This window comes from Chamaea fasciata, unplaced genomic scaffold (assembly GCF_029207755.1).
Source record: "Chamaea fasciata isolate MVZ Bird 193981 ecotype frontalis unplaced genomic scaffold, bChaFas1.0.hap1 SCAF_9, whole genome shotgun sequence".
In the NCBI taxonomy this organism is placed as follows: domain Eukaryota; kingdom Metazoa; phylum Chordata; class Aves; order Passeriformes; family Sylviidae; genus Chamaea; species Chamaea fasciata.
The window spans coordinates 30,421,624-30,448,124 of NW_027094094.1; the positions used below are offsets into that span (position 1 = coordinate 30,421,624).

At 41.4% G+C, this 26,501-nt stretch overlaps 1 long non-coding RNA gene across 5 annotated transcripts in view; it reads left to right on the forward strand.

The window, feature by feature from the left end:
- The window catches only part of LOC136294169 (uncharacterized), a 150,048-nt gene that overhangs the window by 116,068 nt on the left and 7,479 nt on the right, over nucleotides 1–26,501 (forward strand). For 3 of the 5 annotated variants that reach the window (XR_010722330.1, XR_010722332.1, XR_010722333.1), the window contains exons 2-5: nucleotides 14,735–14,843; nucleotides 20,600–20,659; nucleotides 21,427–21,485; nucleotides 22,130–22,207. This is a non-coding gene — a long non-coding RNA (uncharacterized lncRNA). Of the gene's footprint in view, nucleotides 1–14,734; nucleotides 14,844–20,599; nucleotides 20,660–20,897; nucleotides 21,486–22,129; nucleotides 22,208–26,501 lie in introns of all 5 variants that reach the window. The other 2 variants (XR_010722331.1, XR_010722334.1) reach the window with 2 other exon arrangements.

The following is a 26,501-nucleotide window of genomic DNA, read 5'->3' on the forward strand; positions in this document are numbered from 1 at the left end:
AATTATGTACATGTATAATCTCAAATATAATGAAAGACTAATGCAGCTCATTGCATGTAAATTATATTCAAAGTTAAAACTTTCAGGAGAGAACTGCTTTTGAATGATCAGGATGGAAAAATGCACATGAAAAACTCCTTCTTAGCCTCAGAATTTACGTTGGTTCATGCTCAGATTGTTAAAAATAAAGTATACTTCAGACTTTCCAAGCCAATTTCTTTCTTGGCTGAAAATAAAGAGGTGAGTATAGTTTATCAGTATTGTCTACACTGTATAGAAGTTTATGAACACACTTTCTGATGCAGGACTACTGTGTTGGTCCCAGGAAATGTTGACACCACTTGTGATTTGGGGAAGTAACACTGCCAGCAAATTGCTGATGGCTCTTTGCTTTGTTGCTCTGAGGCCTTGCTTCATGTCTGAGGGTGTTGTGTTCTGATCAGCAAAAAACCACCGCAGACACGTTTGCCTTTGAGAACAAGTGCATTGGTGTGAGGCCGGTTTTAGCCCTCACAGAAGTTTGCTGTGCTCTACTGTAAGCAAGGGAAAGAAAGAAAGAAAGAAAGGAGTTTGGAAAGGGTGCCAGCACTGCTGCAAGCAGGAAGGCAGTTCAGAGTCAGTGAAGGGGTCAGTGCTTGGGCTGAGAAAACAGATGGCCCTAAAGCAGTTGGGAAAGTTGTCAAAGGGCTGGGAACCCCAAAGGGGCAGAAGCACAGGGCCTCCCTCCCCATCAAACCAGAGAGGAGCAACCCTCCTTCCAGACAGCATAAATGTGGATTTTCAATATGCCTTTTGCTTTAAAACTCTTCAAGTCCATGTTAGAGAGTGGGCCTGGGAGGATTCTTCTCTCTCAGTCATGGCTCTGAGAGTCATGAGTCTCAGTCTCAAGTACAGAAGATGAGGCCAAATAATTTTTTCCCCCAAATTTGAAGGGACATTTTTTTCCTGGAGTGGATTTTTTCTTTCGGATTTTTGTCAGTCTGAGAGCAGCATTTGATTTGGTGTCTCCAGATGAGTAGTTCTGTGCTTTGTACCCCAGTAGATCTGTGAAACACAGAGGAAATTTAAATACAGCACCAAATACTTAAACTTTTAATAGTTTTAACACTTAACTTTTTAATAGTCTTTATAAATCCCTCTTCTGATAATAATGTGTATTATTAATGAATAGAAAATAAGTGTGGCTATTTTATTTAGGGTACCTGTCCTTGTGGTTTGAACCTAAGAAGTTCAGACTGTGATTTAATTTCTGAGTTTATATTTCTAGCTTTCGGCAAGCAGTTCAGTAAAAAACATGCTGGAGAGTCAGTGAAATTTCAAACAAAAATAAAAGCACACCAGGAGTTAGAACAAAAGCCAAGCTAACAAGATGCTGGCAGAGATAATGATTTTTGTCTAGCAGGAGGATTTAAAATATTCAGTATCCAATCTCCTTCCCCTGTTATTCTTTGTCTAAACTGTGATAAGTTTTAATGCTACTGAAAGACACAGACAATAGTTTATCTTGAAAAATCTTTTTCCTCTTTTGTTCTGATGTGACCAAAGCTGCCAAGCTGCCATAAACAAGGCTGGGTCTTTTGTCAAATCATCTAACTCGGTTTGCAGAGACAGTGAATAAGCTAATCTGTTTTTCTCTTTACAGGATACTTTTGTTGAAAAAGTACGTTTAATACTTTCACTGTCGATTTCCCTCCTTAGGATTATATAACCACCAGATGTCTCTAAAACCATACTCTCTCATAAACATTTTATAATCTTTGAAGATGTTGAAAATCTGGGATTTATAGGACTATTGCATTCATCTACCCAGGGATCAAAAGCTCTATTACAATTACCCCAAGTGCAAAGTCAGAAAATTTATTTAGCTGAGCAGATAAGTTTGAGAATTTTCAAAAGTCCTCATTTAATCTGTATACGGTGAAATCTAATATACTAACCTCCTTTTGAGATATAAAATTAAAATCCCTGTAGGATACAATACTTTTATCAAAAATGTGATTAAGGGGAGATTTATTAAGCGGGATAGCAATCCCATGAATCTGAATTTGCCATATGGTATTTTATTTCCTTTTGCTTATTTGAAGTTCATTCACTTTCATACAAGTAGTTTTTTAAAAATTCATATAGAGAAGTCCCCAGTGCATCAGAATTTTTGAAGAACTGGAGGAAAATATCAACCTCATGTTCTGAAGGATCCCTATTGCAAATATGCAATCCTTGATCTTCCTCTATTAAATCTTGGGGCTGGTAATTTGGTTAGATGAGAGAACAGCCAAAATATGATCTTGTAAATATTCAGAACAGGAATATGCAAGCTGAGGATACTGCTTGGTACAAATCGGGACCAGCTGATAGGAAAAGGCACATCTACTTGGAAAAGGTGAACTTGACCCTTGCAAATCCTGGCCTGCATCAAAAAAGGTGTTACCATCAGGTTGAGGGAAATGGTTGTCTCAACTCTGGAGGCCACACTATAGTTCTGCATCCAACTCTGGGGTCCTGGCACAGGAAGGATGTGGAGCTGTTGGAGCAAGTCCAGGGAAGGCCATGGAGATGCTCCAAGAGCTAGAGCCCCTCTGCTCTGGAGCCAGGCTGGGAGAGCTGAGGTTGATCACCTGGAGAAGAGAAGGCTCCAGGGAGAGCTCAGAGCCCCTGCCAGAGCCTAAAGGGGCTCCAGGAGAGCTGGAGAGGGACTGGGGACAAGGGATGGAGGAATGGGACAATGGCTTCCCAGTGCCAGAGGGCAGGGATGGATGGGATATTGGGCAGGAATTGTTCCTTGTGAGGGTGGGGAGGCCCTAGCAAGAAGAAGAAGGCCCTACGAGAGAAGCTGTGGCTCTCAGGAAGTGGATTCCTGGAAGTGTCCAAGGCCAGGCTGGATGGGGTTTGGAGCAACCCGGGGTAGTGGAAGCTGTCCTTGGCCATGGCAGGCAATGGAACAGGGTGAGATTTAAGGTCCATTCTCACCCAAAGTGTTCTGTGCTTTACAAAATTAAAGCTGTTGAGGAAGAAGGTGAAGCTCAAGGGTCTCCAGCATGGGAGCTGGGAACTGGGGCAGGTCTTTCCCAGAGACAGGGAATGCCTATACCTGGTGCTTCCTAAGGGAAAAGACTTGGCACTATTTTGCACTTGCACTTTGGCTTTCCCCATGCCTGGGAGAATTCAGAGCTGTGACCTAAGGTTGACTTCCATGTAGACCTTGAGTAGCTGACACAGCTGTTGGGTAGGAAGGTCCCTAAGGAGCTGCCAGATGGGGCAGAGCCGTCTCATCACTGTGACCACGTCTTGTCTGTATCATTGAGGCATCAGGGAAAGGCACCCTGTGCCTCTGGGATGTGGCAGCACTGCTGGTACCTCTTGCATTTCTCTGGTGGCTGCATTGGTTCTGCTCTAGCTGACCTCAAAACCAAACAGTCAAGCTCATCTGGATTTAGCCATCCTCAGGAAAGAAACTTTTATCTTTACAGTGAATTTCATGCATGACTGCACACAAACCTCCAACCCTCTGAATTGGCAGACCTGCAGTAGTTTGGTTTGGTGTTTCAAAGCTTTAGAAGCTTTTCTTCCTGTCCTTATGGAGCTGTAGCTACAACTTCATTTAATGCAGGCTACTAAACAGCTGTTAGGTGATAACTTTCATTGCCAGCTTAAGCCAAAGTGGTTTCTACTGTTGTGCAATATTTTATCTGCCTTTTATCTGTACCAATGGTATGTTACAGCTTTGTACCTGGAAGGTAATTCCTGAAGAAGAGCTTCAGCCCTGGTAACTACAAGCAAGTGGTTTGCCAAGTCCAAACTTCAGGGTTTGGTTTATTTTTTTTAAGTGATCTAGTTTGACTAATTATGTTTATCATGTGACTGATGCTTTCAACATTTACTTGGAGTAACATAAAAATGCACATATCTTTTGGGAGTCCCAGTTTTGCAGTAAAAACAAGATAAGCAAGACCTGATGTTTATAAGTTTGCTGCTCTTGCCTGCTATAATTCTCTAGTGTTTCCATTCTGTCCTGAGTTGCCTCCCATGTGTCCAGCTGACACCTGCAGAAGAGGAGTGAAGTGTTGGTGGTGGGTTTGAGGGATGGCTGTGCTGGATGGATGGCAGAACATGTATACCACCTAGCAGAGGCATGTAGTACCTGAACTTATCATGCAGTCCGTCCTTGTGTGGAGACTTTTCCACTTACCAAAAGGTTGCAGGCTGAGGGGCGTGTTTTTATCCCACAGCTCTTGTTCAGAACCTTGTAGGAACTTAAAAACTCCTGACACCTCTGTATCTTACAGAATTCGTTTGTAATTGACAATGTGCTCAGGGATGCTTGGAGAAAAAACAATTTTAGGTTGTGTGGTGTTAAAGCAAGAAGGCTGGTCGGTCCCATTCTGGGCTTCTCTTACTCCTCCCCTTGCTTCAGGAGTGCACTCTGTGAAGCTGTGAAAAGCTGTTTCCTGTGGTATTCCATCTCAAGCTGCCTGGTGACCATGTTTCTTTGCTCCACTGACTGCGAAACAGGGCCTGATGCAAAAGGCCAGCTCAGTAAAATGCATAGGTCTGGATTCCTCTGTGTGTCAAACATGTATTTGTACCCTCAGGCTGGCTTAGAGTTTATGAAGATACTGAAGCATTTGTAAGAGCTGGGGGCATTCTGGTTAAATGTAGAAAAGAAATATGGAATTTTTTCCAATCAATTTTTTTTTTGTAAGTAGCAATCATAGCCTTATATTATTTTAATAACTAATGTTTTTATATACTTGGAGCTGATTTTCAAAAAAAGTGGTTTTTACAGTCAGAGTCATTTTCAGCAACAGTGGTCATATAGCAACAGGCCCAGCACATGCAATCAAGTTATCAATGGGGAATGAGGTTTGTGTCAACCAAATTCAACGCTCTAGAAATTAGGAAGGTGGTGCAATCCAGTCTCTCCGATCATCCCATCCCATTAAAAAAAACCTGCAGTAGGTAGTGAGAAGTGTTTTTGTGAGACATTTAGATGTTCTGCATATATGAAGGTATGTAGAACACACACATAGATTATATTATTCCTTGCCTGCTTGGAGGCGTAACCAGTGTAACTGGCTACATTATGAAATGTTCACTGTCTCAGAAAGAGCCTTTTGCCTGATTAGGCTATTTATTTTCTTGTTCTGTAGTGAACACAGTAGGTGAATTATTAAACACAGCAACCTGTGTTTGTGCAGTACATGCCCCTGCATCTTATCAGGCAGAACAAGGTTAAGAGCTGCATGTGCAAATTTTGCAGCAGTTGAAATGATTTATCATATTGTTATCCATCTTTTGTAGGAATCATTAATGAGTTAATGTAGTGTGGGAATCTGAGGCAAGGGGTGTAAAGAATGTGTATGCTGATCAATAATTTGTGTGAGCTTGAAAAACATGTTATTGAAATCAGTCATAATTAGCTGTAGATAAAATCCTAATAAATCACTAGTAGTGCAATAGTTCTCTTCAAACTGAAAAAAAAAATGAAAAGACTAAGGGAGGGTCAAACCAGTGAGCTATGAAATTATTCAGGAAAGGAAATGATGACAAGAAGAACTGATACTCTAGAAAAGATAACCTGTATGGGAACATTTTAGTGAAGAAAATCCCCATTTTCCTGAGGAATGAGGAGAAATTGAGAGAATAAATGATTATTTATTCCCAGGAAGCCCAAGCCTCCCTGTATAACTGAGTTTGTGTGTTACCACCCTCTGAAATGTGTGCTGCAATTTTGCCATTCTGCATTATGAATGTTTTTAATGGGAATACCTAATTTCGATTGAAATACTTCATCTTTCAGATAAGAAAGATGCTGGCTGCAAGATAGATTTTAAAGCAGAGCCCTCAATATTTTTAGAAGTAAATTAATTTTCTGTCCTATGGAGAGGATTGCAAAGGAGCTTGCTATTCCATTACTGTGTATTGTTTGAGGAAGAGGGGGGAAAAGTCTATAATCATAACTTACTGTGTACGTGGAAAGGAACAGAATGGAAGTTCAACCCTGGCACTGCAGTTATTGATGTCAATAACATAACCAGCTTTTTACAGGGAAGCCTACACGCTGCAAACAAACTGGGACATAAAATACTCGCAGCCATTCACAGGATTCCTCTGCTGTCAAAGTTAATGTTGTGAATGAATGTAAGTATGCAATTAATATTTGCAGGCATGGGGATATACCTCAAAATCATAAAAGTCAAATCCTGTCATTGTCAAGGCAATCAAACTACATAATGTTTAACTCCTCAGACTGCTGCATAAGCAGCAGCAAATGTGTTTATATGAAGTGCTTTTTAGCTCTGTTTGGAGCACTGGGTCAAGGTTTGGTTATCTCACTAAAATAAAAAAAAAAAGTAAGATGGTAAAATATAATTAAGAAGTGGATAGCCAGGATAACAGATGGAATTTCTATCCAGGGAAAGAATGAAAAAAGGTGTGGTTGTTAGTGTTTCTTTTTGGCTGTTGTTTGTTTGTTTGATTTGGTTTGTGGGGTTTTTTTGTTTGTTTATTTTTTCTGGAGCACAATTGAGTGAAATTTTTGAAGGATTTGAGCTAGTTAAGGACATTTATAACACTGAGTCTTAAGGTATACTTGAGGGTATTGAGAGAAAATGTGTTTGTCTCACAAGGAGCACACAGGGCAGAGAACACAGGGTCCATCTGTCTGGCAGGCATGAAGGGTCTTTTGTGGCCATCACAGAGCTTTTGGGAGAGTGACTTGTCTGTATTCAGCTGGTTGGATTCCTTCCACATCTCTTTTGTCCTTACGGGTAAGGACTTCTCTGTGCAGGTGACCTTATCTTTGCACACAAGTAAATTTTTTCAAGCTAAAAGGAATGAGAAGGTTACAGCTCAGCAGGCCCTGGGGGTGCAGGAGAACACTTGGGGACCAGGGACCAGCTGCACAGCCGTGCTCTTCTCGGCAAACAGGCATTTCTGCAGCTTCCAATCCAACAGGGCCAAGCATAGCACCAGCAAAGTATGACCTGGCTGTGTTTGGGAGCCTCATCTCCCCGGTGCCTTTGACCCATTTGGAGTTTTCTAGTGGAGCATTTTACTTGCCAGTGCCCTGCCTGAAGCCCAAACAGATGAGTTTTAACTATTTGTTAAATTTTTCTGTCCCCAAACCTGACTTGAATAGTGTGACAAGCCTGTCTCAGGAGCTGTGACTCCCTTGTGCTGCCAGTTTAATCTGCAGTATCTTTATCCATCACCTCGAGGGCAAGGTTTCCTCCTCCAGCTGTGTGGTAAGATGTCTGCTGCCAGTTCACTTTTGGGTTGATACTGGAACAAGGATCTAATTGCAGATACTTGATTAAGATCAGGTTTGCAGCATCTCACACTTCAGTGGAAGCAGTCCACCACCAAGGAGGGTAGAAATGAGGCCTGTGCTTAGTGACTTCATAGGTGTGAAAATTCTGTGACCACGCAAGATCATTTTGCTAAGCTAGTTTTCCAACGCGAATATCTTGTAATAAGAATCTCTCCACAAATAGCATTCAAATTGTTTTCCCATCAGCATGCAAAAGGCACTTAATGACATTGCCGTGACATTTTCATGCACTTCCCAAACTATTTCTTATTATATTCTTGCAGTGTGATGAAAACACTGTGGGCTCTCTGCAGGTCGGCCCTGTGCTAATATTGCTATTGTACTCACACCCACGGACAACGTAATGATGCTGTAATGTTTTATTGCCACATGCAGGAAAACTGCAAGAAGGGAACTAAAAGAAGGGATTTTTCTGCTCTGTGAAATAGAGGCTAGTCAAAAGATTTTAGCCTGTCACAGATGAAAAGGCTTGAACATGACCCCAGATGGCCTTTGTTTCCATGGAAAGGGCTCAACCATGAAAACATGCCTCTTTTTAATAGACTGCATTTAAGATATCTTTAAAGCTGTTTTACATAGGCCTCTTTATCTAGAGACAGGCAATAAGAAAATAATTATTTTCTTTTTCAGTAGCTTCTATTTGCCTAAAACTAACATGAAGCATTAGAAAAAACATCTTTCTATTTTGGTATGGTTTCAGGACGTGGAGTTTTCAATCAAATAACATTTTTATTTGTTACACTGATGATTGAAACAAAATATTATAGCACTGTTCACATGAGGTGCTGCTCTTGTATAGACAAGTGCTTTGGTGAAACTTGCTTTAAAATCATTCCCTGGAGAGTTGTTTTGCAAGGCTTGTAGCAGCCAGAGCTGTTGCAGTTTAAGTGCATTATGGAGTTCTTCCTTTCACTTCATTAGGCTTTGGATAACAATGCCCTGTGTTGCCAAACTGTGTCATCCTTATCTGCCACTTCTCTGAAACTGTTTTTAGCAGTGCCTCATTGGACTACAGCAGACTAACATAAGAGATTAGAAGTCCAAATAGAGAAACGTGTCAACATTTTCCCTGGAAGAATGAGGGTGATACACAAGCCTTGCCAGCTGGATGATTTGTGGAGTAGAAAGTAGCATAATCCCCAAAATATTTTTTTGGTTATGTTTCTTCAGAAATGAAGCAGTTTCAAATTTGCTGCTCTGGAGATTCAGATTTTTCTTGTTGTAATCGCTTTTTCCTCTTCTGTGTCATGATTCCTGTTCACTGAATCAAATCTTGATGACTTTTCAAAGCTAAACTTTTATAGCACCAGTAATATCATTGCCATTATATTATCCTTTTACATAGGCTTAAAGGCCAGTTTATGACTGAAAGGGAATATCTGCAACCAGTAGGGTCCTGATTCTAATTTGCATGTAAATTAAACATTTCAGAATATGAGTGAGATTTCTGAATACACACAAAGTGTGCTGTTTTGATTCCTGGAAAATAAAAATGCATAACATTAATAAGAAGAATATGATTTATATACTGGCTCTTTTATCTTACCAATTTCTGTTCAATTGAGGGGTTTTTTTTGGAAAGCTTCTGGGGCAATGGCTGATTATTCCTGCTGTAATGTGGAACAGGATGTGGCAAAACCTTATTTAATTCCATCCACATTAATAGAGAAACTCTCAGATTAAATTCTGGCTGAAGCCCAGCACTGCAGACTTAGTATCTAGTGTTATGCTATAATGGGTGGGTGGTGAAGGTATGAGAGCAAATGGAGGGGAGGGAATTTTGATATATAGATTTTTTATAATTTCTTGTATATCAGATTGTATTTAACACTATCCCCTTATTCTTTGCTTGAGATGAACAATACAATAGATGAAGAAAGGATAGCTGAGAGAAGCTAAAACCCAATCAATCAACTAAATAAAGATAAGGGAATAAATGGAACAGGGAGAAAAAGAACAAGATATCTCCTAGCCCCTAGCTCGTATTTAAAATGTGTTTATGGATTCGGTAAGATTAACTAAGACTGCTGAAATTTGCCCAGTTCTTTTAAACAGAGATGCTCATGTTTACTACTAAATTGTTGAGTTTGTTAGAGTTACTCAAACTGCTGGGTTATTGGAAATATTCAGACTCACCAGCACAGCTGAAAGGAAATAAAGCTCCAGAAAAAGTTGGGGAATATAGATTTATTTTTTTTTTAATGAGAATGTCTTCTTTCATGATGACAGACATTCCCACTGCTGGAGCTGGTCTCGCTGTGTACTAATGAAGATGTGACACAGGGAGTGAACCACAGGACACTCGTGTCTGGAAGGCAAACATCAGCCTGGGTGATATGCAAGCTAGCAAATACCAGAAAGAATTTGGAAAAAAGACATTTTGGGGTCTGTATATGGGAAGAACTTTCCAAAGAGCATGTTTACAGCAGCAAGGGCTCAAGCCCTTTACTTTTGGGCTGAGCACTGATCCCGGTGGATCCTGGAAATTGTACATGCTTTGGATAGAGGCTGGATTTATTTTCCTGATCGATCACTGAACTCTGAGTTTCTTGTGTTGGAAAGAAAAACCCCATACTCTTCTTCTCTTAAGCCTCCTACCCTGTATTAATTGGTCCCAGGGCAGGGAGGCATGTCGAAGGCATAGCCTCATCCTGAGCCTCCCATGGCAGCCAAGCTTTGGCTACTTTGCTTATGGCTGTGGTTTCACTTGGCCAGAGAAGCAGGCTGGCTCTTCAGGAACAAAGCTGCTGTGCATGTGCTGAGTGGCCAATTTGTTTAACAAAGAAAAATAACCAAGTGCCTTTGGTGGAGGCCATGAAAAAGTCTAGATGTGGCTTGCTATCCTTTATTTTAAGCCCATTCTGGACACTAGTCTGGGAGAAGAGGCACATCCACCCAGGCTTGCTCACCTGCATGAATATAGAAGGATTCTGTAGAAAAGAACAGAAGAGCAGCAGAAATGTAGCACGTGCTTTAAGCCCAGATGACTTTCTGCTGCCCTCCCCACAGTTCCCTCTTTGTCTCCCAGGTTTACCAGCTAACTCCCATTTGCCTTTGAAGTGCATGTGCAGCCTGTCTGTGTGGAATGATCCAGCTGTGTCATGCAATAAACTGACCAGGGCACTGCCAGTGCTGGCTTGCAGATGGGATTTTCACTGATAGGTGATGAGTATTTTGAGGAACACAGTTTTACTGGGAATCTAGATTCACCTGGGCAATAGACTGGTGGTAATTCAGTGCTGGAATCCCACAGGGGTGATCAAGCACTTGTATAAACTGGCCATGGGTGCAGGTGCCAGATGTGAGCCCTAACCATGCTGCTTCTCTGTGTGGACACAGGACTGCTCTCACCCCAGGAGAAACCCATCAGCTTCTCCTGGGGTTGTGTTTAGGCCTTGAATGACAGGCAGTACGCTATATTGCTATGAGAGATGAGTCCTACAGGTCTGGAAACTCTGACACTGACTTCCTGAATGTGTTACCTTCTCTTCCATCCTTCTTTAAATTGTTTTTGGTGATCATTCCTGGGCCTGAATACATATCCATTGTTGGGTTTTGTGTCAAGGAGGTGATGTTTACCAAGGTTGCTACTGTTATTATGACAGTTGGTTAAAACAGTTCCAAGACAAGTGCTCCCAGTACCACACGGATCTGTAACAGCCTGGCACAGTTTGGGGACTGTTAATTTTGACTTCATCTCATTGGGTACAGTGTCCCTTGGATGGCTGCCCTGGCCTAATTGCTTGGCCTCCTCTGATAGGTGTTTGCTCCACTGCTTCATGCAGAGAAGTGTTCAAATCCCTGTACAGTGCTGCAGCAGGGAAGATAAAAATCCAGAGGTACTTCTTCTCAGCTAGGCTGGAGGGTAAAAAAGCCCTTTTTACAGGAAGTCAATAGGAAGCACCTTGTTCTTGTTCATTTAGGAGGCTTAATCATCCTCCTATGGGAACTCCTGGTTCCAAAATTTAATTGTTGTGTGGAAGAGTCCTTGAGGCTTTCATTGGCAATTGCAGGGATGCCTTCTGAAGGAATTCCAAGAGAGAGCTGACAAATCTCCATCATCATGAGCGTGCAGCCAAGGTGTCAGGGCACCTGAGTGAGTGGCTGGGGAGGAGCAGAGGGGTCACAATTTTTTTGAGGGCTAACGGCAGTCTGCAGGGGGATGGAGGGAGCTGGACACAATATAATGCCTAGTTAGGATGTAGAGCATTAACTGTAGTGCTAGTGCTGGTCTGGCTGGTATGTTTGCATGTGCTTAGACTACAGATCAAGCAGCTTAGACTACAGGTGAAAGCGGAGTATTATGATATGGAAAAAAAAAATATATGACATTGTAGCTGAGAGGAGAAACCATGAGACAGTCTGTTAGGAGCTGGTTAAGTCTACGTAAAGTGGCATCAGAGCTGTGTTTGGGCTGGTGCAGCCACTGACCAGCAGTACCACCTCTTGCAATACCCTGCATGGCTGGGCAAAGCAGTTCCTAGTTTTTCGGGGAACACTCATGCCCTTTAAGTCGCTGGCATTCAGTCACACGTTATTTAAAATAAATGGAGTACATGTAGGTGCTCTGCTCTGTTGTTCCTTTTTTCTTCCTAGAACAATGCCAGCTGCCTAGCACATATGTTAGACTTGGGTCCACTTTAATCAGCCTGTGAAAACTCATGAAGTTAATGAGCTCCAATTCACTTTGATTTAAAAAGATCAAAACAAGTACATCCCACCCCTCTCGCCTTTCAACTGATACTTACACTTTTAACTTGACAAGGGCAAAGAAAGTCCCCTCTGCTGACAACTGATGTAATGGTTTTCAGACCTAAAGAAGTTTCTATATCAAAGGTATATATATCCTTAAAAAGTTCCCTCCTCTGAAGGAATTTCTTCTGAAGGAATTGTTTGAGGAACAACTCTCAAACTTTGTTTCTGCTACCAGCAGGGTGTTTTTAGGCCCTGCTAGAGCACTGGGGATATTACATTGCAAAGCCTTGCTATTAAAAAGAAGGTGATTGAAGTTAGGAGTGCAATGAAATATCTGCAGAGATGGAAAACTGGTTGAAAGGATGCTATTACAGTTCTTTCTGAAAGTTATCAGTACGGAAGGGCTGTTTTCAGTATACAGCACTAGTTTTGGAGAGCATCAGATTGCTGACACTGTTATTTGTTCCCTCAGAGGGTAATACTTCATTTTCCTACTGCGCACTCGGAGACTTTTTTATTTCCAGTTTCATAACTCAGTAGCAACAATCAAAATGGGGCTGATCAAACATCAGGATCTCAAAAAAGTTTGGAAAAATAACAAATAAAACCTCACAAGTGACAGGTAATGTGTGTGTTTATGTGATAGGAAAACCTCCAAACATTGCAAACAGAGCTGTCTTTGCAGAAGTCATGGGGATGTCTCCACCACAATCCAGATTTTTTTCCACGGCTCCTTTTGCTGAACTCTGCAGTATCTCTGCCCCCTTTCCTGGGGCTGGGCTGTTGTGTGTGGTAATTGCTACAGCAGCTACACAAGCCAGTTGTAAATGTGACCTGCAAGGAAAATGAGTCCATTTTGGGTGGTTAATGCTCACATCTCCAGAAGTTCTTATTCTCACTTACCCATGTCTTGTCAACACTTGGGAGAAGGAAGAACTAACTCATGGCAGCCCAGCTTCCTGGAGATAACACCCTGTTTCCATGTGAGGACAGATGCACAATCTATGTGGAGCTTTCACTCTTGTTAAAATCAAAGGTGTGCTGGTATAAAATTATTCCTACTAGCAATGTACTGTGGCCCAATTTTCAGCAGACATGTAGCAGCCTGGAGGGTATTGTCACCGTTTGGACAGCAAAAATGAATGTCACTCTTTAAAAAGTATATTTAACAACATAAAAGGTATATTTAACAAAGAATAAAATAGGATGTGAACATCTGTCATCACTAAAGGTGTTTTCATTCACTCATCTAACATAGACAGCTGTGGTTTTTCTGTGGTGATTGCATAATATGTCATGCAGCTCAGAGAATTGATACGGTTGTAAAAGCTTGTGCTTTGGTTGATGAAGTACTCTCTCTTCTCTCCTTAACTCCTGTGGCAGCCCAAAGCGCAGGGGGTTCAGCACAGGGATATCTGGTGTGAGTATCAAGATTGTCAGTGATCTGAGCTCTGGAAGGGTTGGAAGCTGTGACAGCATTGTGGGACAGAGCCCTGCAGACATGAAACCTTGCTGTGGTGCAGGTCTCCAGGGATCTGAGGGTTCATGAAGCAGAAAAAATACATCGTGACATAAGGAAGAAGTTTGGTTTTTGCGTTGGCCCTTTGCAGACAGGATGCAGGGTAGCACAAGGCAGGGAAATAGTTCAGTCAGTGAGGACCCCCCAGGCTGCATTTTGACAATGCTGATGGACAACTGGGTGTGGAACAGCCTGGAGTGACATCAACCATCATGGCCTGCACAGCCAGAGCACTGCCTTGTATCAGTAACTGCTCAATGCATTGCAAGCTGTTTCTCCATCATTGCCTTTGACTTTTGTGGAAGTAAATTTTTTATCATGCTATAAATGAGATAACTGAGGGGAACCTGCTGCTGGCAATTTGCATGTCAGTTTGTATCTAATTACTGGAATATCAATACTGAGGCTAAAAGCCTGAAATGGTAGTCTGAAAAACATATACATAAAACCTGAGCTAAAGGGGAGAAGATATTTTTAGATGAGCAGCTTTGCCTTTTAAAAGGGAAGGATAAACCACATCAGCTTTGTTGTTAGTGACAGCATAAATGCTGAGTAATGCAATTTTTGAGTCCAATTAAAAAGGGAAGTCTTGAATTTAAAGGTAATTCACTGCATCATTTGGTGAAATAGCAGGCAGAAGAATGAACAGATGCAGCCAACAGGTTAGACCTGTGCCTTCCAAAGATCCTATTATCATGATGGAGCCAAGATATGCATGGTGACCCACTCCAGGTGCCAGGGCTGTGGTGGGGCAAGGAAAGGTGTGGGGAGGAAGGAATGGCAGTGTGGGGCTATTAGGGACTGTCACCTGCATTCCTCCACCCCCTGTGCAACTCAGAGGACTCAGGAAGGTGTGACACTGCACCAGGAAGAAGCAGGACATGGGAGTTAATTTTTGTTTGTGTTTCTCACCATTCAACTCTATTCTAATTGGCACTAAATTGGATTAACTTTCCACAACTTGAGTCAGTTTTGCCCATGGCAGGGATTGGCAAGTGGTCTTCCTGTCTCAATCTCCACCTACAAAATTTTCCTTATTATTTTCTCTCCATCTTGCTTAGGAGAGGGAAGGTGAAGGTGGCTGGGTAGGTGACTAGCAGCTGGCCATGGCCAATCCACTATGTAGGCAATCTTGGAAGAAGAGGAAACGCTCTGCATGTGGTTTATTCAGGTTGTTTTGTTTTCAACAGGAGGAAGTTTGTGGTTCTTTGAAGGGAGAAATATCTGTAAAGGCTTTGTAGCTCGAGGTCCGGGTCTGCAGGAACAAGTCCTGACTGATGAAACATGAAACAACCCCAGGTACATTCCCACTCATTCTGCTGTTAACCATTACTTTCCCTGCATGGCATCCCAGCTCCTGGTCTGCTGTGTAATCATGGGGGCAGACCATCCCTAATCACAGATGAAAGCTGCACCCTGGCCCAGCTGCAGGGGCTTCAGGTGGGCTGGAGCCTCCTAATCTCTTCTCCCTGTCCTCTCTTTCTCCTCTCTCACCCCAGGCCACGTGGCAGGGCTGATGGCTCACCCCTCTCTTGGCACAATGAGAGGTGCTCTGCCTCATCCCAAAGCCCTCAAAGGCTTTTCAGTTTTCCCATTCCTGTACTTGACTGTCCTCAAACCCCCAAAGTTATTCCCATGGAGTGTCCCTACAAAAGCTTGCTGAAAGCTGAGGATGAGCTGCCATTCCCATAATCTCTGAGAAGCTTTTTCATGCTGCTGCATGTCTCTGCTGCTTTTTGCATTGCATCCAGGGATACATGTGTCTCTGTTTGTAGCAACAACACAGGGCACCTGATATAATTTCTCTCCTGGTGTTTTGCACCCCTGTTACAGCTAGTTTTAGCCATGAGCTGTTTCAGTGTATCACTGAGAAGATGCTTACACACATTTGGGGACATTTTTCAAGATTTTCAAAAGAAGAAAAAAGTACTTTAATGGGTAAATGAGTTACAGTTCTAGGAAAAATCTGTTTCTTGACCTAATAGTCAGACATCTGCTTTAGATAAGAGACAGGTAATTCCACTGGCATTTAGCAGTGAAACAACTGCAAATGTCTTTAATATGAAATTGCTGAATCTCGGTCCTGTATTAACAACATAAACTCAGGGATCCATATCAGCAAAATTACTGCTAATGTCACTGAATGACTAAAATATTATGTCTGTAACATAGGTAGAGTAACACAATCAGAAGAGAAAACTTGCTGTACAAAGAGTTTTACTTTGAGACTTGTGACTTTGTGGTCAGATCAATGCACATCAGTTTTGCTTTGTTGTATTGTAAAAGCAAAATGTTGTCCGTGGTATTTGACTACAATTACATCATTTTGTAAGAATGAAAAATACAGGGCTTTGGACAACAATCAGATGTCCTCCAGAAGATGGCCTTACAACCCAGAAAATAATAGGCCCATGTTACAGGACTTCCTACAGAACTGCTTGTGCTGTCACCCAAATCCTTTGTAAATCTTCATCTGCCTTTCCTTCAGGACCGAGGCATGCTGTATGTTACTCAGCCTTGCATGTTGCTAAGGGCTGTGCTCACAGCCTTAGCTTTTTTTTGGGTTATTTGATCCAGTAATCAATCCCAAGCTATTTAAAGCTACCTGTGACCAGCATATAGGGAGAGAAGTGCAGCAGTACTGTTTCGTTTTGATCAGGAGGTGAGAATTTTGCCGGAAAGCAGGGAAAGTTGCACTGAAAATTTTGTGTCCTTAATGTTGTCAATAGAAAATGCAGGTGCCAAGGAAATAAGTACATTTTTAAAGCATAATTTCTATATTAATTTTCCACCTTCCAAGTGTCACACTACGTTCTGTCTGTAACATACTGGGGTAAAGTTTCCAGGTAGAAAGTCTAGTAGAAGACATGGGGAAGGAGTTTCATCTGAGCTTCAAACTGTTTCCCCAAAAGGGGAGAACATAAGGTGAAGCTTTAAGAATTTTCCTGACTTGCTGCCAAAAATCTTGTGCTCAGGCAGTTTGAATGTTCATTGATTGTGTCTGCTTCCCTTCTCCCATTTCCTAGGTTTCTTGGTCTTAAAAGTGGGAATGACTCACTCCTGTTCTACCCTTTTGATACTGCTTTTCCTAATATAGAAGTGGCTTCTGGAGCACAGTGTAAGGAAATGGTGTGATACTCTGCATCACACACGGTTATAGAGCACCATGTGTGACTTGAAGTGACTTTATACAATCCTCTTTCCTTCTTGTTTGGGAATTTCTCAGAATCAAATATCTGGTAAGACCATTAATACCCCTCAGATCTGACCTGCAAAAGTGTGGTGGGTCAGTTTGTGGAAAAAGGCTTGAAAATTCAACTGGAGCATCCAGAGCGATGTCTCAGTGCCTCACTTCTGGACTAAAAAAAATAAACCCACTATGGATAAGTCTCAATTAGAAATTAGAGCAATCTCAATTAGTGATTAGACTAGAGTAAAAAATTAATGTAATGACAAAAATTTCTTTTAAGCTTCAATTGTTAACCAACAACTGGAGCTTAAAAAAAAATAATGCCATTACAACATACTCAGAAATAAATAATAGAACTTCACGTGTTGTTTTTGTTGGGTTTTGACACCTGGGTTTGGAGAGGATGTTTTTGTTCTCAAAGGCATGTTCGTGTAGCTAACCCATGATGGGGGATCTGGCTGTGTTATCACTGGGAAAGGGGAGAATTCATGCTTTTATAATAGAGCATAAGAAGATGTATCTAAACCATATTCAGAAGCAGAACTAGATGCTTTGTGGAAACGAGCTGAACAAAACCATACTGCATAGGTGTGCTTCTTGCAGTGTGAGTTTCCCAAGTGGATGGAAACAGCAAGCTGGCTGAGGTCAGGGCATTTGGGCCACAAAGCTCTGAGAACTCCATTCCCTGGCAGAAACAACACATATTGCCTGGCAGTATGGGATTCAACTGAGCTATTGGTAAGGGACTTCAGAGCTGGGTGCTGCTTACCTGAACCTTGCAAATCTGCCTTTAATTGTAAGATGGAAGATTTGAATAGTGTGTGTATTTGCATATGACTGCAGGCAAAGTTCAAGATATTTAGGAGAAGAAATGGAGGCAAATGTCATAATTCCATCAACATCCAAGATTAATTATGCTTCTTAAAGTACAGGCTAAAAACATGGGATCCTAGAATCCCAGAATAGTTTGGTTTGGAAGGGACAGAAAGCCCATCCTGTCCCACCCCCTGCCATGTGCAGGGGCACCTTCCACTATCCCAACTTGCTCCAAGCCTCACCCAGCCTGGCCCTGGACACTTCCAGGGGTGGGGCAGCCACAGCTTCTCTGGGAACCTGTGCCAGGGCCTCACCACCCTCACAGGGAACGATTTCTTCCCAATATCCCATCCAAATGTACTTTCTTTCAGTTTAGTACCCCATTGTCCTGTCATTACATGCTCTTCTAAATAGTCTCTCTTGATCTTTCTTGTCCACGTCTCCCTGGAGGGCATCGTGTCCTTCGTGTCTAACCCCTGCATAACCACAGTCAGCAAACAACATGTTCCTGCTTGTTGTTTTTTAAAATGACTTATTAACAACCAAGTTTTCTATGGAGAAATACGTCCTTTCCCCCACCCTTGATTTTTATCATGATAATCAGATCTTTTTCTATTTTTTGTCATACATGATCAACATACTATCTAAAGGGATGTAGAGACCAAATGGATTTATCTGTGCCCAGATAAATTTATAACCTGTATGTTGTGTTTGTAAAGGCTTTTCTTAAGCCCAACTAATTTTTTTTCCACTAGGTGTCTAGGAAATAAAGAACTAAAGGTATTTTATGCTAGATGCAGGAATGTATTATTAATTACTGTTGTTAGTATGTCTGAATGTCAAATAAGTGGTTTGATTAGATTTTTTCAGAGGCAACTGTGTTGACTGGTCTTTATCCTTCTCTTCTCTGGTAAAAATGATATTTTATATAATGAAGGTGACCTTCTAAGAGATTGATCTGAGATTTGTCATGATATCTTTTACAAAGTCATTACTGATCTTTGAAATTAAAACATTACTGATGTGAGTAGAGGGAAGGAATATGCCCCCCCCCCCCCCTTTTTTTTTAAATTATTTTTTTACTCCAGGCAGGTATCTATGACTAAGTTAAAGAAAGGGCAATACTTTTTACTGTGAAGAATCTTTGTAATGTAAATACATATAAACACAAGAATATATTTTTTTAATATCAAAGCCTTGATCTTGAGGGAAACAGAAAAATGCAAAATTTGCAGAATCCACACATTTTTATGTCTGTTAGTTTCTGATGTCATTGAAACAGTGAAATATGAAGAATACTTGATGTAAAGCTAGCAAGATCACTAATCACTTGTTCACTCCCTATGCAGTGTTTCCTTGCTTTGAAGGAAGCAGATTCCTGACAGTCATAGGAGTGTTCAAGACATCGCCTGTTTTCGCTGACCTCAGTTAAATTTTTGCCCCGATATTCAAAATTTTGTGAAGGAAGGAGGCTGAAGGAGTATCAGAGAAGGCTTTACTCTGGGCTGTTTTTGTCGTATGCATTTACTATTTTGTCAAGTTTGCCTTTTCCAGATCAGAGTTCCTCATTTCTCTGCCCAAGCTCTCTCTATTATACCCTTATCCATGATATTTTATGGTACTACCACTGTCCTCATGATCAAGCTGACCAAATCATGATGATCAAATCACCTTCATCTCCAGGGTTTTCCTTTCCTCAGAGCTGAGTCATGCAGGAAATTAAGCAGTGCCAGACCTCACAGCAGTCTGTGCTAAAATAATGTTGGCAAGGACTCTCCCTTGGTTTTTGTCCCTCGAGCTGGCCTCGCCCAGGGAGTGGTCCCAGCCAACAGACTGATGTGACCTTGCTGCCTGGGGTAGTAAGAGTTCAGCTGTTGCCACACCATATGTGGCAAGGTGGCAGGTAAAGACATGCAATGGCAGGTGGCAAAAGTGGGCTTTTTTTATTTATCGGTCCAGGATGTAACGTGCATCGCAAACTGTCACAATATGCTGAGTAAAATAAATTTATATTTTTCAGTCAAATTTCTTCACTGGGATCCAATCAATTCCTGTCCCAGCTATTCTGTGTTTTTCTGTGTATTCTATGTATCTTACTGTTTGGCTATGCTTTAGCCAAACTCTGGCACCAAAGTATTTTTACTTGGTTTTTTCCGATCAGAGTTTTTCCCATTTCCCCATGTCCTTTCCTCTGCCTTGTGCTGGTGGTTGTGTTCCCCACTCCATCTTTGGTTGTTTCCCCTCATATCCCTCTTTTCTATCTCACCAGGGACTACCTTCACCTGGAACACCTTTCTCCAAACTCATGGCAAGCCACCTGCTTCCTTCAAATCCCTCCTGAAAATGTCTCCCTGCTTACAAAAGCAGAAGGTGGGAAGGAAATGGGGACAAAATGAAGCTGGACAGAACCAGGAGAGGGAACACGAAGTTTTTCTTGGATAGCACTAACATTTACCCATCTTTCCTTCACTGCTACCTTGTTTCTTTATGAATGCCTTTGCCATGGAATCACAGAAGCACAGACTGGTTTGGGTCAGAAGGGACCTTAAAGCCCTTCCAGTGCCACCCTCTGCCATGGGCAGGGGCACTTTCCACTAGACCAGGGTGCTCCAAAGCCCTGTACAACCTGGCCAACCGCGTCCCAAACACACTGAGAGTAATTTTGGAGCAGACGACTGCACACTACACACAACTTTGGTCCCATCATTAATTTCCTAATGGGCTCTTCCTGGAGGCATACAGAACTTAAACAGGCCCCAGAGCCCCATGACAGGGAAGCGAAGGTTACTTTTCCCCTCTCAAATAACCACGGAAGTGAGGACTATCTTGAGATTAAAACATCAGGAAGAGGCAGTGAATATGCCTTACATTTACCCCTTGCAGTGTCCTGGAAAGCAGAATGGCACTGCAGAGAACAATAATACACTTGGCAGTGCTCACTGCCCTCCTCCTGCCTTCCAGAAACCTGGGAAGGTGGGGCTGTGTCAGTTATGCAGCTACCACTGATTTGAGACCTTTTTATGATTTAGTCTCCACTTTTTCTGTCTAGAAGCTGTCTGAAAGGATAAAGGAGAAAGACGCATCTGAGAAGAGCATAGCTAAAACTGAGGTATGAGAAGCTGTGGTTTGGGCACTGCTAAAGGACCCTGAAATGCGGTGAAACTGTGAGAAAAAAAGATTAACAAACTCTCTGGAATCCTGTATTTGTCTGAGGGTGGTATGCCCAGCACTTTTCTCAGTGGCCAGGCTGTGCTTGTGAATCCAAGGGTATGTGCTTGTGCTCAAAGCTTTTGCATTTCATTAAATAGTTGGTTTGGCAGCATTTTTGATTTTGATTTTTTTTTCAGCTTTTAGACAGCTGAAGGACCAAGTTAAGCTGACCCGTCTGGGATTCACATCTGAAAGGAGCTTTTTGAGGATTTCTTCTACTAAATTGCTTTGACCCTCTCCCAGTGCCACCTGAATGTCAGATTTAATTTGCACTAGAGCTCTGCTGGGCAAGAGTGTGATGTGGAGAGAGTGAATCCATACCTTCTCCAACTTGCTGAGGCCAGACACTCCTCTAAGGGCTGCTTTGCCTTCCTCTGTTGGGGCTCTCCCTGATGCAGGTTGTGCTGCCTCTCAGAGAAGGATTCTGAGCTCTGGTGGCTCCGTATGGATTGGTCTTGATGTATTTTGAGCTCACTTCATATTTGAAACTAGTAATTGCAGCTAGGAAAGAGAGAGGATGTCCTAGACTCCAGATTCATTGATCTTGTTTGTAAAAATGCCCAGCTATGAGCTGAAAAAGATAGGAGAGGTCAGAGTTATTTAAAACTATGTATTTCATTTTCCCTGTTTGTAGTACAACAGGCTAAATGTTAATATTTTTTGCAGCAATATGTGGCAGCAGTATTGAAGTAAGCAGCAAAGCTGATATGGTTCATCTGGTTTTGGTAAATACAGCTCCCAATTAATTTCTAATTTTCAATTTCATGAATTGGAAGAAAAAATACAGTTTTCTGAGCTCTAAAGGCAAAATCATTTTTAGAATGAGATTTGAATATTTTATAGCTACTAAATTTATATATTCTGATATATTTATGATGATATTTGTGTCAAGGAAAATCCCTTTCATATAAAAAAATTAATTTGTGCAAGTAATTGAGGTGGAATATTCTTAAGTAAATATAAACCCTGATGATATTGTTTGCTCTTTCCATTGCAAACTAAAAACCAATTTTTTTTAAATAAAGTATAAAGATTTTTGAATTTTTAAGTAACAGTTTATAAATGAATGTAGTTTTGACAATGACTATTGCATGAAATTATCTAGTTAATTCATAAAATAAAAATGGAAAAGTAGATATTTTTTATCCTATATGTTAGTCATCTTTTTTACATTTCACAAAAGCTTTCCAGGTCAACATTTTTAAGTGATGTGTAAATAAGTTCATTCCTCCACTATCTCCCAGTTAGAAATTTTACATGATGTTTTCTTTGTGAAATAGCAAAAGAGGTGACAGTGGTGCTTCACTTTTCATCAATATATAACATCTTCTATTGCAACATGGCTTCACCCTCTTGTTGTCTTTTTCAGTGTCATTACAATTGGACCCTGTGTATTTTTGAGCCCTTTTGGAGTAATAACTGATGGACCATTTTTCTTTTTCTCAAGGTGAGGTCACAGTCTTACAGTCTAATTTCATTGTGGTGACTGGAGCATAAAACAAAAGTCATGTTCAAAGTTATTAAAGAGTAAAAAATCTTTGCACAATAAAAGATAATGCTCCAGCTTGAAGAAATATATCCAGTTCACTGCAGGTTCCCCATAAGGATTTTATTTTCAGATGGATATAAAATGATAAATAAACTTTGCAACAACATGCAAATAAAATCGTTTCAAGTGGGGAAGCTGATATGCAGGAGGAAGCAAGCTAAAGATTTCTGATTTCCAGTCACTTACGTGCATTCAAATAAATTACCCTCTGATAAATGGAGGTGCATATTGACTGATAAGTTCTAAGTGGTTTTTATCACTTGGGCAGCATAAAGCAGCCATTGATGCTTAAACTGGGTTTATGAACGCACAGAACGAAGAATCCCAAATAAAGGTCCTGCTGCCTCATCTATTCGTGCAGTTATGCTCAAGATAAACCACTGCAAATTAAGTATACCTAATTTAATCTGCTGAATCTAGTAAAAAATTATAAGATTATGGCTTCTCTTCCTTTCACTGGCGTTTCATATCAGATGCTTTTTGGTTAACAAATACACACTTGCTTGGAGAAAATAATATGCATAATTCCTTTTATGAAGAATTGCTGCAGCCATAAATGTGAGATCCTCCATCACCTTTACAGTGAGATCTGAAAGGGAAGATGTGGGCTGTTGTCTTTACAAACAATTTTATGGGTGTTAGCATCTTTGAAATGGGTCTCAATGTTTTTGCTGACTTTGGGGAGTGGGTTCCTTAGTGGGCCACACAGCTTGCCACCTGGAAATGACAAGGGTCTGCACAAGCCAGAGTTCTGAACTTTGAGGTAAAGTGACAGGTTCAAGGGAGGATATCGAGTGGGCAGTTTGGGACGGCTGTACCTTCCTACTGCCTCAGCCAATAGGGAAAGGAAGATGGCAACATGCAGCCGGGAGTTCGGGATAAAAGGGAGGCTGCGCCCTTCCAAACCTTGAGAGAGAAAACCCTGTGGGTGTGTGCCCCAGTGGACTCTCTCCCTTTATTTGAAATGCTTTGTGATTGCATGGAGGCTTTTCTGAAAAATTTTAACAGAAGGCTCCGCTAACTGTCTTAGAAGCATAAACCCATTTGAAAGGAGTTATCTTGTATATCCAGGCTGAGTTCTGCCCTGCAGGAGTATGTTCTGATGTTTGCAAAGTGATAACAGCCTTCTGCGTTATGGTATACCAGTTAATTAAGAGATACATGTTGTTGCTTTGACGGATGCTTTTATAGAGACTTTCTGCTGCTTTGGTAAATGAACTGAGGAGTAAGTTGGTCTGCATGCTGTAATTCAATTTTCACTGAAGAGAGGAGTATATGGAAAACTGCTGAAGGTGGAAAATTTGCTCACAGTTGACATTTTTTAAAAAGCTAGAAACAGATGATTTTGTTAATTTCATAATTTTGGAGTAATTTCTATCACTAGACATTCTTGTGTCTATGAGGGGAAAATATACTTAGAGGCATTCAACATGACATAATGAAGAATTTATTAGATCTATTTCTTTTCATGCATTGTTTCATGTTAAGGTCCTTCTCCATGGTAGAGTTTACAGGCTAGTGATACTGTCTTGGGGTGATTTATGATGATGGTCTATTCCCTGATCCTTAGCTTTATGCCAAAAATGGTTGCTGTATCCCTTGGCTATAATGGTTGCTGTATGAAGCCCCTTTGGCGGGCTTTTTCAAAGCCTCACTGCCCAGGCATCTGAGATGTGGGGCAATCTGGGTTTTGCTTGGCTAGCTTGGTTATGTTAGCACAGGCAAGAAGTTGTTTTTTTCCCATCCCTGGCCTTGGAGAAGCTGCAGGAGGAGTCCTTTGGCAACTTTTTAAGGTGAACTGGACAGCCTGTTTAGTCCAAGATCAGAGAAAACAAGACCTGCAGGAGAGGGGTCGGTCTGGATCAATGGGAGAGAGGTGCTGCTCTCTTTCGCCCCAAACCTTGGGAAAGCTGAGCTGGAGAGGGGTAGCACACTGAGAGGCCCTAGCACACCTCCTTGATTTGCTGTGGAGAGGGGATTGATGCCAGAGAGCCATGAGGTTTTCATCTGTTTGCCTGAACTGCTGCCTGAAGATTCTGGGTTTTTTTCCCCTGAGAGAGAAGGTGGCACCATCTTCTACTGCATGGCATGAGCTGAAATGTTTTCCCTGGCATTTTGGGCTTTTGTTCCAATGTGTGCATGGTGGGGTAAGGTCTGACAGTTTAAATCTAGCATTTATTTCCTGTCCCCCCCCATGGCTTGTGGGCATTCTCTTTGTTAATGAACTGTTGTTTTGGGGTTTTCCCCCACTTTCATCCACTAGTATTCATTTCCTACTGGTGGAAAGGGATTGTTGGAACCCATTTTAGAGGAGACTACTCATTCCTGAGTGTTTTCTCCTAAATTTGTCTCTAAACTGAGATATATACACTGACAGAGCAGTGTTGGGTTCAGCTGCATGTAAGATGTGGAGCCTGATTCTGAAATATCCACTGCAGAGACCAATGGTATTACAGTTTACATCAAGCTGTTTGCTTTACTTAGGGAAAACGACTTGCTACCAGGTATTTATGGACATTGAGTTTACCAGGACGTAATGTATTCACTCTTGTTAGCTCCATGTGTTGCTTTTACAGCTTATACGGTCAGAAACATCTTTTACAGACCTTAAAAACTGGGAGCATTGCAGACTGTATGGCCTTGCAGCCCGTAAGAAACGACGCTCACTTTTAAAATTTCAAAGGTTTATTAAATCTTAACAAAATCCAACAAAGGACTTAGTAAGGAAGAACAACAGTGGTGGGAGCGTGGAACCAAACCGCCATGTGCTCACCCACAAAATGGCTGCTTTGCCTTTTATGCCTCTGGTGTTGCATCAAGTAACCCTGGCCCCTCCCACAGTCTGCCAATCAACTCTTCCTCACCATCCATTGGTGGAGACTGCTTTCTTGCAATTTGATTGGAAGTCAGGTGTTGTTATGCTGCACTCCTCTAGCAACAAGTGTTTCGCATTCCCAGCTGCCCCCTGCAAGGGGCACATGTACACGCCTTCCTTCCCCATGTCTCAGAAAACCCAGGCTGCCCAGTGGCAGCAATACGGGGTGGGGAAAGGGGACTATGGGGAGAACAGAGGACATCAAAACAACAAACCACACTGACATAACGATACATCAATAAAGCTTCTCTTAACATACCCACAATATTCATCCCCTACTGCGAGAGCCAGTCATCCCATTACTCATTTATAACAAGCCCATAATAGGTGGTTTGGGTTTTTGGTTTTTTTGAAAAGGGCAGCCTCTGGAATGCTTATAGAGAAAGGTAAACTTTGATGCATGTGAAAGCTAAGTACACTCAAAATGGCTTTCTGGGATATGGCAAAAAGAGGACTATTTAAAGAGGTACGTTAAAAATTTTATCTGATACAGTCTCAATGCTATTTTACATTCATACCATTATAAACAGCTAACCATTCTTTTTAACCAGCCACTATTATTTTGTCAAAGGTGTGTTTAACAAGTGGGCAGTTAGTTGCCTAAGGTGTACAGACATGCAAGTGGTTATCGGGAAGAAAAGGATTGCAAAAGCCCTCTTCTCATTCCAGGCAAATAAAGGTGGTACTTTCTGCATTGGTACATTCACTAGGTAGAATCAAATTTTTGACAGGAGATTAGGAGAAACAAAAGCCTTCCTGTAATATTGTGTCAAAAGGTTTATTGTGATTCAGAAGAGAAGTTTATGTGTCACCATGGCTTATGGCTTATTATTGTCTCCTCCTTTTGGTGAAATGCAATTGCAAAATATAATTATTGCATTTGTAATGTACCTGGTCCTGTAATTGTCTTTTTATCTTGAAATATCTTTGGTGTGCTAAAATGTCCCATTGTAATAATGACCCATTGCAGTAACAAAGTTGTCAGACCAGGTACGTGACTGACCACTTTGTATTGTTGTACATGTCCTTTTCACATCATATGTCTGACTTTATTACTGTTGTGCATCATCTTTATGGGGACACCATAAAATTTGGAGGCAGTCACAGCATATTTACCTTCTCTCATTCATCAGTGGGAGCTGTTTTTCCTTCCTCTTCCAACATAATATGTTGAACAAGAAGGGGTTTTATTATTATTTTAATGTTATTGGAACAGAGATAAGGTTCAGTAAAAAAGACAGACCTAACATTTATGAAGTACATTTTTAGACTCTGTGCCCACCTTAGGGGTTTTGGGACTGGTTGACTAGAGGAGGT